This window comes from Ochotona princeps, chromosome X (assembly GCF_030435755.1).
Source record: "Ochotona princeps isolate mOchPri1 chromosome X, mOchPri1.hap1, whole genome shotgun sequence".
In the NCBI taxonomy this organism is placed as follows: Eukaryota; Metazoa; Chordata; class Mammalia; order Lagomorpha; family Ochotonidae; genus Ochotona; species Ochotona princeps.
In genome coordinates, this window is record NC_080865.1 from 25,019,481 (window position 1) to 25,039,045 (window position 19,565).

The following is a 19,565-nucleotide window of genomic DNA, read 5'->3' on the forward strand; positions in this document are numbered from 1 at the left end:
GTTGCTTACAAGTTCTTGCGCTTGTTGATTGTGCTGCAATAAACATTGGGGTACATGTTGCTTTGTCATACAACACGTCTTTCAGATATATTCCCAAAAGGTCAGATATCATATGTTTGCTATAATATGATATAATATGATATCAAATCTAGAGATATCATATGTGAATCTTACTCTATGTTAATCAATGTTAATTCATACTTACTTGTACCTAATGTAACAATTGTGATGTAATTCATTCATTAACCATCCATCCACAAGAGGTGGATTGTTTATAACCACCTGTGATTGTCAGTGTCCACATAGAACTATTATTGGTATGGCCCATAAACAACGAAGGCCTAATCCTCACTGTATCTACATCAGGGCGCCAGGATACAAGAATTAACCTACAACAAAAAGTTATTTTCCTGCATGGCTGGGAGACATTTCAGTGGAAGCATGATGGACTTGGGAAAATTCACGATGGACACACATTATGAGAGGGGAGAACAGAGGAGAAGGGAGGGGAGTGAATTAGGGGGAGGGGAGAGCCCACCGCCAACTAAATTGTATCAAAAACAATAAAAAAAGTAGAAGTTAACAACATTATTTAAATATATGACAACTGAATACATTTGTCTTGGGCAAAAATGTAATTTAAATGAAAAATAAACTATATATAGAGAGAACACAACTGGGCCTAGTATGATGGCTCAGTGGCTAAGTCCTTGCCTTGCACATGATGGGATCCCATATTGCCACTGGTGTGTGTCCTGGCTGCTCCACTTCCCATCCAGTTCCCTGCTTGTGGCCTGGGAAAGCAGTTGAGGACGGCCCAATGCCTTGGGACCCTGCACCCGCGTGGGAGACCCGGTAGAGGCTCCTGGCTCCTGGCTCCTGGCTTTGGATTGGCTCAGCTCTGGCCATTGCGGCCACTTGGGGAATGAACAGCAGAGGGAAAATCTTTCTGTACTTCCTTTTCTCTGTAAATGTGATTTTCCAATAAAAATAAAGAAATCGTTTTTAAAAACGAACATGACTGATCTCGGGAAAGCATGTTGGAACTACAAGTTCATACATTGAATGTGTCAAAATAATGTGGTTGATAATTATTCTTTTACAGGAAATGATACTTTCGTGTTTATATACAGTGAGGATGTTTTATGTAAAATAACACTTTCAAAGACAGATTCCTTTTCTAAGACCTGTGAAATATCAAAATATTTTTCTGGTATCATATACTTTTTATTATTTATCATAAATAAACATAATTAAGCTCACTAAAAGGCATTTGAAAGGCAAAATAGTAATTTTCAGTTAGATTTAATAAGTCAGAAAAAGATTGTTACATGGTAAAGGGCATCTTTCTAATATCTGTATTACAAAATACTGCCGTTAAAGTAAATTAGAAACAGAAAGTTTTGACTTCAAATTTAACATAAAAGTATAATTAAAGATACTCCATAGTAATAACAAAAAGCAAGCAATACTTTTGAATAATCATAAAAATGAGTATAAATTTCTGGAAAAATTTGGGCCCGGTATGGTAGTCTAGAGGCTAAAGTCCTCATCTTGAGAGTGCCAGGACCTCATATAGATGCCTGTTCTAATCCCAGCAGCTCCACTTCCCAACTGGCTCCCTGCTTGTGGCCTGGGAAAGCAGCTGAGGACGGCCCAAGGCCTTGGGACCCTGCACCCGCCTGGGAGACCTGGAAGAGGTTCCTGGATCCTGGCTTCAGATTGGAGCAGCATCGGCCGTTATGGTCACTTGGGGAGTGACTCATCAGACAGAACATCTTCCTCTCTGTCTCTCCTCCTCTCTGTATATCTGACTTTGTGATAAAAATAAAATAAATTAAAAAAATTTTTTCCTCAAAAAATTATACACAACTTTAAGAGATAAAGATGAGTAAATAACAGTATCAGGGTTTTGTAATAGAAAATTTCATAATTAAAATATTGTAATTCTAAAGGCCAGTGTGATGGCTCAACTGGCTAATCCTCCACCTTCAGGTGCTGACAACCCATATGGGCACCGATTCACATCCCAGTTGCTCCACTTCCCATTCAGCTCTCTGCTTATGGACTGGGAAAGCAGCAGTATGGTTCAATTTCTGGGGACCCTGCACCTTTCTGGGAGACTCAGAAAAAGTTCCTGGCTCCTGGTTTCAGATCAACTCAGTTTTGGCCATGGCGGTCATTTGGGGAGTGAAACTATAGTTGGAATATCTTTCTGTCTCTCCTTCTTTCTGTAAATCTGCCTTTCCATTAAAATACATAAATCTTTTTAAAAACATAGAATATTAAAATATTGGAATACCTTTTGATAAGTGTTTTACATGTTTATTTACATTACTCCTGAGATAATTTGGAGGGGTGGTGTTAAAAATGAGGCCATTTATTTCTAGGAAAGAAGTTTATGAAGACAAGAAAAATTTAGTGAAAGAAAAGTATGAAATTTTAAAATCCGAGTCCATTTCCATTTGTGTGTTACATGCAGTGAATGTGTCTGGTGAGGCTCCCACGATCTACTTAACACAACAGAGAGCATATGGAGGTATGTGTTTAGTGTGCACATGTGCATAAATAAAAACAAAGACCACCATCAACTAAGAATATTTCATTTTTGCAGATAAGAAGGTTGGTGACAGAAAGTTCATGCATTTGAGTTAAAAGTAAATGCAGACGTGTCCAAAGCGAAGCAAACTATTGAAGTTACTGGATTTTCCTAAAGAAGATCTAGGGAAAATTGAGTTGAAAATTAACAAATATCATAGAGCTGTAAGGATGATTAAGAAACTTTACTGTGAACACCTAGAATGGCTGTGTCGCTATATCTCCAGATCATAAACAGAGTAGCTGGCTATAGGGAATTTTGCCCTCGGAATGAAGCCCAGGAAATTCCTTTGGATAACAGAGTCTGTTTCATGGCAGGGTTTCTAGTACGGAGAGTGTAGTTGGAGAAGGACGTCAAACTGGACATTCTCAAGAGAGTAAGATGAAGCAAATGCGGGGGGAAAATATGAGAAATATATTAGATATAGTGGTTTAAGTCATTGGGTTCCTACCACCATCATGGGAGAACAGGATTGAGTTCCCAGCTCCCAGATTTGGCCAGAGCCCAGTTCAGGTTGTTGCAGGCATTTGGGGAGTGAAACCAGAGGATGGAAGATCTCTCTTCACTCTTGCTGTGTCTGCCCCTTAGATAAATAGCAGAAATCAAATCTGTAGGCACACACAGTATTATTAATAAACATTTCTGGAAATTTGTAAAAGTAATACTTAGTTGTTTTTCATGAAATGTGAATATTTCTCTGTGTGAGGACAGATTTCTCTTTTTTGTGTGTAGTATCTTCATGATTTATCATACATTAACATAGTAACAATGTAATGGACACAAGAGGTCCATCTAATTGGTTGGAACCAAATAATCAGTCTCAAGCAGGAACTGCTCCCAAGAAACTTTTGGTTACTCATGACAAGTCGTCAGATAGTGGGAAGGTATAGTGCCCAAAACAAAACAAAACAAAACAAAACAAAACAAAACAAAACACAGAACAAACCGATCTCCCTGAGCAACAGTTCACTAGGGCTTTCATAGCAAGTGTTAGGGGACTGTGCAAGATGTAGGAAAGGGGGAGGGGGAGAGACATTGCTGTTTGTAGTATGCAAAGGCACAGACAGGATATGGAAAATTGGCAGCAGGAGGGCCCTTTCTGTTCAAGCAACATACATCTTCATACACTGGTTGTTAAAGCTCTCACCCAGACTGGTTTCTTGCAGCTTGCCTTGACTGACAGGTAGCCTGCTCTTCTCTCAGTAAAATGCCACAAGGGAAGCTTTCCTATCCTCTGAAAACCAACCACTGATAAGTGAATTTTTTCAGCTTCTCTGTCTTTATTCCTGTAACCCCTTCTTCCCTAAATCCTAGTCTTCATTACACTAGAGCAGATGAACTTTATTTCCCAAACATAGTATCTCTTAACTTCTTTTTTCTTTGTTTTTCTCTATAGCATTGAAGTCTGATAAACTTTTTGCACATGATGGAATGGTAAATACTGTAAAATTTCATTTTCTTTTATTCACTAAACAGAAATAGCAAATAGAAAACAGAGGAATGGAGGGGCAGCACTGTGGTGTAGTGTGTTAAGCTGCTGTCTCTCTCTGTAATGCTAACTTCTATGGAAACACACCAAAACACACAATCAGTTGATGTGACCAATGTTCCCTTGTTATTATGTAAGATAAAAATACATTATACCTTTTTAAAGAAGTATTTTTGAGTAAAACTCAGTCAAATCATTGGTGTTTATTTCCCACATTCATAGATAAAATAAACAATTTTGTATTTGTGAAGCCAGAAACTCTTAAAACTTTTAATTTTTTAAAACTTTTAAAATAAAAATGATTGCCAGTTGTAGTTAAGCCTTTATTAAAATAATCACTGGCACTTTGAATTTAATAATGTAAAAGGACTGGAGTAATTCTCAGGGAAGTTAATAAAAGGCTATTGTGAGAATTTACTGTGGGATGATGGATGGAAAAAGGGAACATGTAAAATTTTGGTGTTTCTGATGTTGAAACCAAGTTGTTAAAAAAACATAAAATAAAGCCTTTTGCTTAAATACTTTTGGGAATTAGATGGTGAGAATTATTTATGAATGCCAGTTAAGTCTTCTAAAGCCTAGTTAGAGATGTTTATTGCTTGCTTTCTAAAAATATCACCAGCACACCACAAGCGCTGGTTCATGCTCCTGAAGCAAGAGAGAAATAGATGAGTAATAATAATAAAAAAGAGTCATAATCATCATGGTAGACATTTAAAGAAAATTTCATATTCAGTAGTTAAAATTTTCAGTGCTTTATGCGTATTCTCAAACTCATTTGCTATTGATAAAATCCCATGAGGTGAATAATATCATTATCATTCTCCTCTTATAGGTGAGAATCAGAGAAACAAATGGCTAGTGATAGATTTGGGATTTTAAATAAATAAAATTATGCTTAAGGTTTGTACTTTCCACCATTAGGCCACATTCTGCTTCTCATTGTTACTTAGATACCTGCTGACTAAAACAAATTTTACACAACACAGAAAATATCCAGCCACAAAAAAATCTCTTTGCCTTCTGCTATTAATGCCTAATTCATCTGACCAAGAATATGTTTTGGTGCATATAGCTATACGGCTTACATATACTTTTCTGTTCCTTACTCCTCTAATGAAATGTTCAAACTATGAGAAAGAAGGGAAAAAATTAAGTTAATCTGTTGTATTTCTGTTTTATTCTTAGTATACTTCTCAATGGTGATGACGAGTAAGCATTATAAGCTTTTAGTGAACTAATTCTACCATTCCAGTTTAATGACATGGTATATGACACCAGTATAAGCAAATTCAGCAATAATGCATAGTTTATAAGGATTCTGAGTTTCTACTTTAGTATTAATTTGAGAGAAGAAATTATAATTTTCATTTGTTATTCTTTAAGCCATACAGTTTATTACTAATAAGATGCAAATTGTCAGGAAAGTATGTAAGTTTCATTTCTACCCTTAAAGAAATTATACATGGTTACATTTAAATTATAATTAAACTGTAAATTTAAGAATAATTAAGTGTGGTGATGATTTCATCAATGAACATATGCTGATTCTCTTCATTTAAATACAGGAGAAAAAGATAAAATTCTAAAAAATGACATAGGTAAAACACGACTTCTAGAAAATTGTATGGCACTCAAAACTTTAATATAAAGCCTATTAGTAAAAAAAAAACCTTCTAATCATGTAAGATCAAATTAAATTGATACAAATTGGAACATGGAAAGAATAATGCTAATGTTTATTCAGAAGGAAACAGCTCAGAAATATGTAGCCTTGGCATGTTCTTTGGTTACACATGTAAATGCATGTAGAGGAAAAGACACAATTAATAGTATAATTCACATTAACATGTATATGGAATACATGTAGACAAAAATTACCAAAGAAATATCCCCCAAACACCCAAAGTAAAATAAATAAATTGTGCATGCATTTCTTAAATTAATATTAATAATGCTAACATTGAAAAAGGCAAATGTCAAATTTGTCAAATTTAAAGATGACCCTGAAGAATCAAAACTGACAGGTTGGCTGCTATACTTGAATGGAAAACAAAAGCCACTTCTTTTATATAATAGTTGGAGTACTGAAAAGTATTGAGCATTCACCTATCATCCTATTTCAAGTTACAAAAGGTATAGCATGCCAAGTTCCCTGGAATTGTATATCTAGATTTTTTTTTAATTGAGCTAGCAGAAATCATCTTTAAGTGCCCCATGCCTCTCATTATTTGCTTAGGATGCTAGGAAGCTTACTAGAATACATTTTTTAAAAAAGATCAATTTATTTGTATTGCAAAGGCAGATCTACAGAGAACTAGATACAGGGAGAAAAATCTTTCATTCACTGGGTCACTGCACAAGTGGCCTCAATGGCCGGAGCTGAGCCAATCTAAAGGCAGGAGCCAGGAGCCTCTTCTGAGTCTCCTATGTGGTTGCAGCGTCCCAAGGATTGGGCCATCCTCACTGCTTTCCCAGACCACAAGCAAGGGGGCCCGATTGGAAATGGAACATCTGGAACAGGAACCAGCACCCATACAGGATCCTGGTGTTTGAATGGGGAGGATTGGTCAACTGAGTCATTGTGCTGGGTCTTAGAATACTTCTGAGAGGTGATGTGAAGGTAATTTCATTGACCAGTTAGAGGAATAAGTTGTGACATAATCATCATTTTTTCAATAAAACTGAATCATCAAAACACATTTGCCTGGTTATTTCAGTTGTCACTTCAGCTATTTAACTTGGAAACACCTACATGGTTGATTTTGCTATTCCACTTGAAAGTTCTTCATAAACATCTTTCTGTGACTCCAAAACTGACCTGACACAAAGTTCAGCTTTAATATATCTTTTTAAAAACAATTTATTATTACATTTTTACTGGATATGGCTCCTCAAGTAATGTGATAAAAGGCAGAAGCAATTACTAATTTACTTGATATAAAACACAAGGTCTTCTAAGCTAAAAATATTTGTGACTGCATTTATGCTGCATACACTGCTAATCATGGGTAAAATTATACATTTAGTTTGTAATTCATAATTTGTTAATTTAAAAATGCAAATTTGGTCCAGTTGTACCAGAGTAGATATGCCTTGAGATTAAACTGCCCATCCTAAACAAAAAAAATATAGTTCCTCTGCGTACTGTTTGCTGAACAACATGACAGTTTGATTAAAAGGAACAAAGCTAAGCAACAAAACGAAAAATTCTCACAACCCTCTCACACTTAACTGTCAATAAAATCCAAGGCTGTCATCCGAGTTTCTAACATTTTAACTGGCCTCATGGTCTGGCTTCTGGACTTCTTTCCAAGTCCAGCTCCTGTCACTCTTCACATCATGGTTCTTCTTTCCAAAACACTACCTTTCTCACAATCCAACTACCACCTATTGCTCCTTGTACCAGAAAATTTCCTGCAGATATTCACATGGGTCCCCCTACTAATTTTTTTCAGAGCTCTTGATAAAGGCCTTTCCTGACTACCCCATAGTTCTTCACTTGCTTTCTACCCACAATAGCATGTAGCTGTAGGCAACATTCAGGTATATATTTGCTTCTGTATTATACTCTTCTGCATTAAAAGCCAGACTTCATTAGATCACAGAGTTTATTTTTTTTTCATAACTACACTAGCATCACCTGGACATTGCTTGTCTGTTAACACATATTAAGTTGTCTGTTAATATATTCTAAAGTAGCAACACTGTGTATGAACTGATGATGGATGAAAATAACTTAGAATATTTAAATTCTCCTTGTGAAGTTAGTAGAAGCCACCTTAGTTATAGATAACGGCATAAAAAATGAAATCAGTTTTAGGGCTAGCATTGTGGCACCAATGGCCAAAACTTCGCCTGTGGCTCCGGCATCTCATATGGATACTGGTTCGAGTTCCAGCAGCTCCACTTCTGACTCAGCTCCCTGATTACAGCCTGGGAAGGCAGCAGAGGATAGCTAAAATCTTTGGGTCCCTGTACATATGGGAGAGACCGAAGAAGCTCCTACCTTCTGGCTTCAGATCAGCTCAGGTCGGGCTGTTGAGGCCATTTAGGGAATGAACCAACGAATGGAAGATCTCCTCTCTCTCCTTCTCTGTGTCTCTTTCTCTCTGTAACTTTGTCTTTTAAATAAAGTAAAATAAATATTTTTTAAAACTATATTGATTATGGATTAATCTATGTAATGAATTATACATTTTTTGTATAATTTAATAATTCTCTACAAAAGGGTGTTATTAAATCAATGCTATTTCTTATTATATTGACTGTATCTTTTATATGTTGGAAAATATATATTTAGGTTCTTATTAAATTTTAACCAATCTTTCTCTGATCATTATCACCATTTCCCTCATCACTCTCTCTGCCTAGCCACCTCATTCAAATGAGGCCCAGCCCCATTAATTTGGGGAAGGAACTAGAAAGGAGTAAAGCAACTTCAAGTTCTCTCTGGATTTAGACATGTAAAAATATAAAGTCTTCACATAGAAATATGTGTTGAACATTAATAAAATGGAAGAAAACCACAGCAATAAGCATTTATTTCTTTTAAAGATTTGTTTATTTTTATTGGAAAGTCAGATTTACAGAGGGAAGGAGAGACAGAGAAAAATATCTTCCATCCCCTGGTTCACTCCCCAAGTGGCCACAACTGCCACTGTTGAGCTTAGCCAATTCAAAGCCAGGAGCCAGGAGCCTCTTCTGGGTCTCCCACATGGGTGCAGAGTCCCAAGGCTTTGGGCCATCCTCCACTTCTTTCCCAGGCCACAAGCAGAGAGCTGGAAGGGAAATGGAACAGCTAGGACGCAGGCACCCATACGGGGTCCTGACACATGCAAGGTGAGAATTTAGCCACTAGGCTACTGTGCCGGGCCCCTCTTGATTTTCTTTACACAAAATATTTTCCAAGTTTGGAAGTGAGGAGAAGACTGAAAGGTATTAATCGAAATATAGAGTCACTAGTACCTGTCTGATATTGAGCATAAACAGTCAATATGAGCTGTTTTGTGCCAATCCAACTATTTTAGTGACTTTTTAGACTCAAGTATGCAACATCATAATCCAGAAACACCCCATCACACCCTCAAAATTTATTTGAACCCATGTACATTCCATACACTTTAAAAAATTTGTCTAATAGCCAATGTCTTCACATATTTTTTTTGTCCTTACTTTACTCACTTTTTTGATCTCACTAACGAAATATATCTTTGCCGTAGTCAACAGAAGATTTTTGTTGTTAAAATACTGGAAGTTTTTCAGCTGTATCTTATTTGATCTTTCACATACCCAGGCCACAAGAAGGGAGGTGGCTAGGAGTGTAGCAACCAGGACACAAACTGGTACCCATATGGATGCCAGCACCACAGCCATCATGTTTAGCCTGCAATATGGCACTGGCCCCATGAATACTGTACTATTTCACTTGCTTAAACACAATAAAATAAACGTGTCACCTGTGAAACCCCTTAGAATTTGGAATTCTCTCACTAACATCTCACTGCAGTCCTTAACTTAAACAGCCTAGATGGCTTTTTTGATGTTGAACTCATGAGAATGATACCACTTTTTGCAAAGTAAGACTAGGGACATTTCTAATGAATCCATCTTTGACAATAACCCTGGGACAGAACATCCTCTTCTGTCACAAAGAATGTCAATAGCTGCTTGCTCAAATATAGTAGTTCAATATATCTGAGAACACGAAATTTCAGTATCACAACTTCTTCCATAAGGAGAGGCTGGTGTGCTAAGTCAGCAGGAAACTTGGTTCAGAATATTAAAGGCACCCATTTGTACATTAGTGTTATGGTCCCAGGGGAACAATTTCCTCCAATGTAAGTTTAAAATATGTTGTCTCAAAAACTAAAGAAAGAAAGGGAGAGGGAAGGTAGGGTGGGAGTGAGTGAGAGAATATCATTATGTTCTTAGAATTCTATCTATGAACTATATAGAACCTGTTCAAAACTAATTTTAAAAATTAAAAAGATACCAGGATGAAGTTCTTTATGGACCCCATACTCTTTTTTTTTTCCTTTCTTTTCTGCTCTCTCTCCCCCCTCTTTCCCTTTCTGTTTTTCCAACTCACATACCACACCTTGAAGTTAGTGAGCTAAAAATAGCACATATGGGGAGGACTATAGTAGAATAATATTACTCATTTTTCTCATTTTATAATATGGGATCTTTTATTTTTAGATTCAACAAAATAATATGTTTTGGCTATTATAAAAGCATGAAACAGAAACAAAATAATAAAGAAATTAATTACTGTCAGAAACATTTCCAGATTTGTGTGATTTGTATACAGTATGAGGAAATCAGCAATGGCTTAAGCAGTGGGTGGGAGTTTTAACTGCAATAAATACATACGGGATATCTCTACCTGGGATAACAAAATCCTTTGTTTCATGTATTGTTTTGTCCAACAGTGATATTTCTGTATATTTATCCCAAAACAAGTTTCCAGAACCTGTATGGAATGGAGCCTTCTATTAAGCTTAAAATCCTGCTTAGCTATCACTATCATGTGCCAGAAAAATGGTATATAAAGAGGGTCCGGGGATTACTTCCTTTCTAAAAGGTTTAATCATTACCTTGTTGTTTTCATAGCCGTTGGAAACTCTGACCTACTTTGAGATTTAGCTTTAGGAGAAGGGACAATTGTTTCCTACATTAGGCACAGGTATTACTAGAAAGGCTTGTCATACCCATTGTCCTATGACAATGTTTCAAATGTGAAAGTTAATAAATCTGAATTTTCTGAGCCAGTAATGTGGCATAGCAAGTTAAGCCCCTGTCTGTAGTGCTCGCATCCCATATGGGCACTGGTTCAAGTCCTGGAAGCTCCACTTCCATTCCAACTCCGAGTTAATGGTCTGCAAAAACAGCATAGGATGGCCCAAATCCCTGGGACCCTGCACCCATGTGTGCGATCTGCCAGAAACTCCTGGCTCCTGGCTTCAGACCAGCCAGGTGCTGGCCATTTGGGGAGTGAACCAGCAGATGGAAGGTCTCTCTCTCTCTCTCTCTCTGTTTGTCTCTCTGTCTCTCCCGCTCTCTCTGTAAATTTGCCTTTCAAAATAAAAAAAAAAATCTCATTTTATTCAGTTACATAGGAAAAACTACAATCCATATTTAGCCAGAGGAAGAAATGAAAATAGAATTTTGATTTTTAAAAATTTATCATAAAATATGTTGCAGAAAGAACAATTATGGGGTAGCACAATATTTCCTCTTCTAAATATTTTACAATATTTCCAAAGAGTTACATGTTGTGAATGGTATCTTTGAAAGTGAGTACATTTGTCTTCATTGTTTTTGCATAATTTGCACCAAAAAAGCTAGAAAGAAAATCTTATAGTGCAACATGACCTAGAACTTTATTTTGTCATATATAATAAAAGACTGTGTGGTTGTAATAAAAGAATATATAGGCATTTATTTCAGAAAACCATTCAGAATCCTTCCACATGATCCTCTGAATTTCTTCAGGAGGTTCCTGTCAGCCTCAACAAAGGGCGCAGCCTTATCAATTGCTATAAAACTTAGCAGCTCTCTGAACTTTTATAATGGCTAAGAATTTCAACCCTTTTGCATTATAGTCTCCCTGTTCAAATATATTCTTGAGGTCTTTAAATAAGGAGTACGCCTCAAGGTGAACTGCCAGAAACTCAGCAACTTGCTTTCTCACTGTGACTACTCTAGGAGATCAAAATCCCCTAGAACTTTAAACATGGATGCTCAACAATCACTTCCCGGAGTTTTGTAGGGCTGAGAACTGATTTAGTTCTCTGATATTTTTTTGTAGGCATTGATGAAAAAGAAATATATCTCATTTCTTTGACTTGTTCCTACTTTCTTTACCTCTATAGTTTTAGAGTTAAAGTTAAGGAGGTCTTATCTTTTTCAGATTGAAGATTTTCATACTGTGTCTTTTAAAAGTTTTTGTGCTATCTAAAATTTTTATATATAGAAATTGTATATATCTATGCACAACAGAGTGATACTTCAATAAATGCATACAATGTTTATCAAAACTGAGTAATCAGCATTTCCCTACTTTGGAATTACTTTATGATTGGAGGTTTGAACTACTTTCTTTCTTTTTTTGTAATATATTCACTAGGTAGTGATGAATTATATACAGTCTTTCCCACTATGCTATGTAACACTAGGGATTTATTCCGCCTTGACTTGGTAGCCATTATCCAAACTCCCCATATACCACCCCACCCCCAGCTCTGGCTCTTCCACCATCTAGAAATAACACTTTTGGGTTCCCACTCAATTTTATATCAGTCAAAATCAGTCCTCAGCTGCCCAATGCTGGGTAGCCAATTTGCCAAAGATAAGAGATGATGCAATGGTCCAAGTATATTCAAGAGGCTACTTGGGAAAAAGAGCAAACTCTTTAGTCTCAAATACATTCAAATACACAAAATTTGCAAACTAGCAGGAGAACTTATAAAGGAAAAAGGGGAGATGATGATGGCAATATAAAAGGATATTCAAGATTTTCTGATAGATAAAAGCATGCCCTCCTGGCCTTCATGCATTGTATATGGGTTTCAGTTAGTGATGTACTTGAAGTATCTAGAATCTGGCAATGGTGATGCCTACAGAGATTACAAAGACTCTGGCAACCATTTGCCACCCATTTTTCATTCACTTGTTTTAGGGAACAATTTAGGGAAATCAAATACTTTATGTAGTGGTCCACTAGACAAGGAACAGTTTTTTTTTCCAACCAATAGCTAGCAAGGCGTAAATGCCTCCTATAGATACATGAGTGATCTGAGAAGCAGATCTTTCCCTACTTAAGCTTTAAGATAATTGATAGCTTAATTGCAGCCTCATGAGATACTTGAGTTAGAGAACCCAGTAAAGCTTATAGGTTGATTTCTGATCCACAGAAATGTAATTTTTTAAAAAGTCTATGATTTTAAGACATTAATTTTTGAGTTTTAATGTGTTTTGAAGCTGTGGATACCTAATTCAGGTCATTATTGTATAAAATACTAAAGTGTGAATTTTTGTACACCTAAAGTATGTTTTGTATAATGATTAAATAAGTTAACACGTTTTTCCCCTCCAACAATGGAGTAGGAAGAACTGATTAATCAATTTCACTGATCCTCACTTTTTTTAGCAGATATCTTACCATTTCAATGGGCTCCTTTGAAAACATCGTAACAAAATAAAGCACATGCTGTTTTTTATGTGGAAAATGATAACAAATTCCTTTAAAAAGACACGATGACAACATATTATTAAAACCTATGGTGTGTGGCCAAATTACACTCAAAAGATATTTTACAGAGTTAACGTTTGATCTGAAAAATGAAAAACTGGGGGTGGGCTTCATCTAGTGGTTAGGACCCAGTTAAGACTCTTGTAATCCTAATGCAGTATCTGGGTTTCATTTTTCACTCCTGCTCCTGACTTCAGCTTCCTCTTAATACAGATACAGGGAGCCAGGGGGATAATTCAAGTAACTGGGTCCCTGCTACTTATGTGGGAGGTTTGGAATGAGTTCCTGGCTTCTTCCTTTGTCCCCGATCGTTTGTAGACATTTGAGGAAGGCATCTCCCTTTCAAAAAACAAAACAAAACAAAACAACAAAAAACAAAAACTGAAAAGGAAACCTGTATTTAAGGAAGAAAGTTTTATCTTTAGAAAGAAAAAGGAAAGAAAATCTACATAAATTGAAATAACATACTAATAAATATAGAGTCAGAATGAGGTAAAAAAGAAGAAATGATACAAACAAATGAGCAAAATCCAGTAATCATAACCAGTAAAAACTGAAGAGGGTAGCGTGAAAAGTCTGGTAAAATGTACGGAAATTTAGCAAATATAAATAAATAAATAAATAATAAATAATTAGAACTAATATGAGAATTTAACCAAGTGATCATCAGCAATGACATTTGTTGCAGCATGGAATTTTTTACAAATATTGGGATGCCCACATCCGATACTGGAGTGTCAGGCTTTGAGTCATGTTTTTTTTTTTTTTTTAAGATTTATTTTTATTGGAAAGTCAGATTTATACAGAGGGAAGAGACAGAGACAGAGATATCTTCCAACCTGTGGTTCACTCCCCAAGTGGCTGTGACAGCCGGGGCTGAGTTAATCCAAAGCCAGGAGCCAGGAGCCAAGAGCTTCTTCCTGGTCTCCCACATGGGTACAGGGTCCCAAGGTTTTGGGCCATCCTCCACTGCTTTCCCAGGCCACAAGCAGGGAGCTGGAAGGGAAGTAGAGCAGCCGGGACACAGTCCAGAATTTGATCTGGGTCTCTTACATGGATAGCAGGGCCACAAGTTCTCAGGGTATCTTCCTTTGGTTTCCTAGGTATATTATGAGGGACCTGGAACAGAAGAGGAATGGCTGGGACTGGAACCAGGGGTCATGTGATATGCCAGTCTTACAGGCAGCAGATTAACTCACTGTGTCACAATGCCAGCCCCCTTGGCTCTGCTTCTGATATCAGACTTTTGCTAATGCATACCTATAAGACAGCAAGTGATGATTCTGGTAGTTTGTGTCCCTGCCACTCAAGAGAAACCCAACTTGAGTTCTGGGCTCCTGGCTTTGGCCTGTTCCAACTGCAGCTTTTGCAGACATTTAGGAAGTGAATTAGCAGATAGAGGAGTTTCTTTATCTTTTTTTCCTTTCTTTTTTAAAGATTTATTCATTTTTATTGAAATGGTAGATTTGCAGAGAGAAGGAGAGACAGAAAGAAAGATCTTCCATCTACTGGTTTACTCCTCAATTGGCTACAATGGCTGGAGCTGATCTGATCTGAAGCTAGGAGCCAGGAGGCACCTCTGAGTCTCCCATGTGGGTGCAGAGTCCCAAGGCTTTGGGCCACCCTCTGTTGCTTTCCCAAGCCACAAGTAGGGAGCTGGATGGGAAACGGAGCAGCAGTAATACTAACTGGAGCCCATATGGGATCCAGGTGGATACAAAGACAGGATTTAACCACATGCTTTCCCAGGCCATGAGCAGGGAGCTGGATGGGAAGTGGAGCAGCCAGAAACGAACTAGTGCCATCATTGGATCCCAGTGCTTTGCAAGGGGAGGAACTAGCCAATTGAACCATAGCATTGGATCCTCTTTCTGCCTTTCAAATAAAAATAAATTTAAACATTTAAAGCCACATTCAGACAAAAAATGCACACATATATACACATATCCAGTGACTATCCAGTGACAGTAAAACTTTCTGACATACTAACAAATTGAAAGAAGTGATTTTATGCTCCCTCCCCTCTGACACTGTATACTGGAATGCATTCGGATGGTCAGTTTATGACGTCAGAACATTAATCCTCATTACACAGATTTTTCAAGTTTAGTTTGCTATGCTTGAGATGCAATGCCAATCGAAAAACAACATGAGAGCATTGATATACACTATGGAACTCTACAAAATCATTCTTTCATAATGACTTCAGGAAGGTCTTAGATTTGTGTTGTACTGAACTTGTGAGCACTCTTGTGTGTGTGTGTGTGTGTGTGTGTGTGTGTGTGTGTGTGTAATCTAGAATGGGGCTTTCGAAAGCTTTTTGGTGGGAAGTTTAAACTCTAGATTGACGAATCTTATTTTACAAGGTATGTGGATGCCAGGTAAGGTCTGCTATCTAAATCAGGAAGATACCCCTCTATCTCCACTGCATGAAGGTCTAAATGGGACATCTCTCATTTTAAATTCATCTTCAAGCCACATTTGTACTTCAAATAAAATACCAAGGTGATGGCCAAGACCAATTCCTTTAGAATTTAATGTTAAAAATTAAATCCCTTGAAAAGGGCACATTTCTGTGGGATGTTCATTTTTCCATTTTCTAAGATATGTAGTTACAGTTTCCTCCTTTCTTTTCAAAACTTCGAACTTATTCCCCCACTGGAATGGCCTTTCCACAGATGGTCTTTCATCGTATTTAGAGAGACAATCAAAGCAGTAGCATCAGTCTCTTAACAAGCACCTTCTCACTACCAAACTTGCTAATACACTTGTCTCTAGATTTGCAGCATCTGGTCTGATCCTTGGAAAGGCTTCTTCTCCACTGGTTTCTACATTATGTCTCCTTAAGTGCTCAAATCCTAAAGTTTTCTTCTATTTCCTACATCATCAATTTCTCTACACATTTACTGTCAGAACAATTTTTCCTAATAAACTTCACCTTAAATTGCGACGTGCTCCCTTAGTTGTACATCTTACTGTAGCTATCACTCCAGTTTTCCTTTCCTCTATACAGCAAAACTTCTTGCAAGACTTTCCTGCCCTCATCACCTCTACTTTCTTTCCTCATATTTAACCTCCAACTTACTCAAATCTGGCTTACAGTCCACTCCTGTTCTAAAAATGCTGGTACAGGTTTATGTCCTATGCAGACAGAGAAGTTTTGTGTGAAATCATTAATGGTCTAGAAAAAAACAATACAGTTTCCAATACCAAGTACTTTACAATTAACTTGAAAGAAATTCTACCACTTGCACCAAATGGTCCCAACTAGAGACCATTTATGCTCAGTGAAATAAGTTAATCTCAAAAAGACAAATATCATATGTTCTTTCTGATATAAGGCAACCCTCATGCAAAATACAATATAAATATATATATATATATATATATATATATATACACAAAAGACATGTATGTATATATATTCACCAAGAGGAACTGTATAATAGACTAACATAGCAAGAAGTGAATATATATTACAGTATGTATCTCTACTCCCAAACAAAAGATGGACTCTCAACGAAACTGTTAAATATATCTTGACAATAGGCTGCTGGACTTTCTGCCATTGTCTATATCTATAATGTCAGGATACACTTTAAAAAGTAGAATGATGGACTAGTGACTGTTGCTGAAGAACTACACTACTGTAATAATATAGAGGAAATAGGAGTAGAGGGGAAATGGGAAGTGGGAGAGGAAATCTGAGCCTATTGAACTGTATCATGAAAAATGAAAAATATTAAAAATTAAAGTTAAAACTATTCTGAAATAAGGTTTAGCAATTATTCTGAAAGAGCAAAAAACCACATGGAATTAACTTGAGTGAAATGCTTCTCCTTTCAAAAAAAATTGTTTCTTTTAGTAATTTGATAAATGTTTTTCTTTAAAAGTTTCATCCTTAAATTTAAAGGGATCTTTTTTACTTTTATTAGAAGTAACTTGCCAAAAGCGCATCATAAAGCAAAAACATTAAAAGGGAGTAAAACAAATATTTTCAAATGGTCACAAATAAAGAAAATTACTCAGCCTGAGTAATGCCAGCATTCTGGCATAGTAGGAAAAGTTGCTACCCTTGATGCCAGTCCCCTTTTGTGTTCTGGTTGCTGTACTTCTGATCCAGCTTCCTGTTAATGGCCTGGGTAAGTAGCAGACAATGGCCCATCTACCCATGTGTGAGAGCTGGGCCGCTATAACCCACATGGGAGATCTAAATGAAGGTCCTTGCTCCTGATTTCAATGTGGCTGAACACTGGCCATTGCAGGTATCCAGGGAGTAAACCAGTGGATATAAGATCTCTCTTACTTTGTTCCTTCTTCACCCTCTCTGTCACTCTCACTTTCAAAACACATAAATACATATTTAAAAAGTGAAATGAATTATTTCTACTCAAGATAAACATTACCGGAATTATTATCAGAATTATTATCAGAATTAAAAATTCTATGTATTTTCCAGTGCTTAATATTTTTATAGTGTTTATTTTTATTTAGAAAGAGAGAGATCTTTCATGTTTTCATTCACAGATTCACTCTTCAAATGCCCACAATAGGTAGGGGTGGGCCAAGCTGAAGCCAGGAGTCTGGAGCTCAATTCAGCTCTCCCACACGGAAGGCACTGACCCAGGGCCTCCCCTGCTCCCTGGGCGTACATTATCAGGAAGGTGGACTCCAGAGCAGGCAGGGCTAGGACAAGAACCCAGGCACTCCTACATGGGACACACGTGTCTAAAACAGCATCTTCACCACTGCACCACTCACCCCCCTAAAATGCTTTATTGTTTTGGAATAATTTTAGATCTACAAAAAAATTCCAAATGTAGTAGTTTTGACACACTGTTTTACCAGTCCCCTCTAATATTTACATTTTATAATTAGTGTGAGTAGATACAAGAGTAATATGACAAGCTGTACCCCATCCTCATGGGGTATCACTGAATTATCAGCCTCAAAGGGCAGGTGCTCAAAGGAAAGCTTTATTTATTTGTGGCAAGGAAAGGGGAAGCTTCTTAAAGAAATTGCCTCTCTGAGAAGCAATGTACCAGGGCTTTTACAGCAAGTGTTACAAGTGTTAGGAAAGTGTCCTAGAAGTAGAAAAAAGGAAATAGGAGGATCACTCATGCTTGTGATATACATCAGCATATAGAGAAAGAAGAGTAGAAGGGCACTTCTTGTTCAAGCAACCTACATCTTGACATATTGTAAGCTAGAAACTGATTCTGGGGCATATAATTGATGCAGTAGCCAGTACTCTACTTGAAAAAGCTGCATTCTATATTAGAGTGCTAAGTTCAAGACCCAGCTCCACTTCTGATGCTACTCTCCTGCCAGTGTGCACCTCGGAAGCCACAGGTGATAGCCCAAGAAGTTGGTTTCCTGCTATCCACACAGAAAACCTGGATCAAGAGTTCCAGGATCCTGGTTTTGATTTGGCACAGACCCAGTTGTTGGGGCATTTGGAGAATGAAGTAGCAGAGGAAAATTTTCTCTGTCTCTGTTTCCGTCAATGCCCTCCCCCCAATAAAAATAAAAATAAGTTAATAAAAGATGTTAAAAGTACATCTGACTCAGATTGGTTTTTATAGCTTTCATTTATTGACTGGTGGTCTGATCCTGAGTACAATGCTTCAAGAAAAACCTTCCTAGAATAGCCTCTGAAAATCAAGCTTTGATCAAACACACAGGTACTCTGTTCCTGTTCCTGTGACTTCCTCTTCCTGTGTCCTACACTCTGGGTTTCTCATTGTTTTTCAATTTTTGATTGTCTGTTATTTTCCTCATAGCTAGACTAGGGTTAGTAGCTTTGGAAAAGAACTACGTGGGAGGTAAATGCTCTTGTCTGAAAGGTGAGAGCATCATTTTGGACTCCTAAAATGTGAACTTGAATTAGCAATGGTGATGTTAATCTCCATCAGTTGCCTAAGAGGTATTTGTTACATTTATTTAATAAATAAAAATGTTTCCTGTTTTTATACTTTATCCTTTTAATGTGAGGCATTAAATCCAGTCTACTCTCATAGATGGAGAAGTATAAAATTCCATCATTTGAAGAAGACAGTACCTATTCACATTGGAACTATATGTTAGTATGAATTCGTGAGATTTTATACTTTAGGTTGTACTGTAATACCCCATTACTTGATTTGTTTCTCTCAAAGTATTTCACCTGTGGTTACTTTGAACTGCTTACTGGTTCATGTATCCCTTTGATACAATCTCAT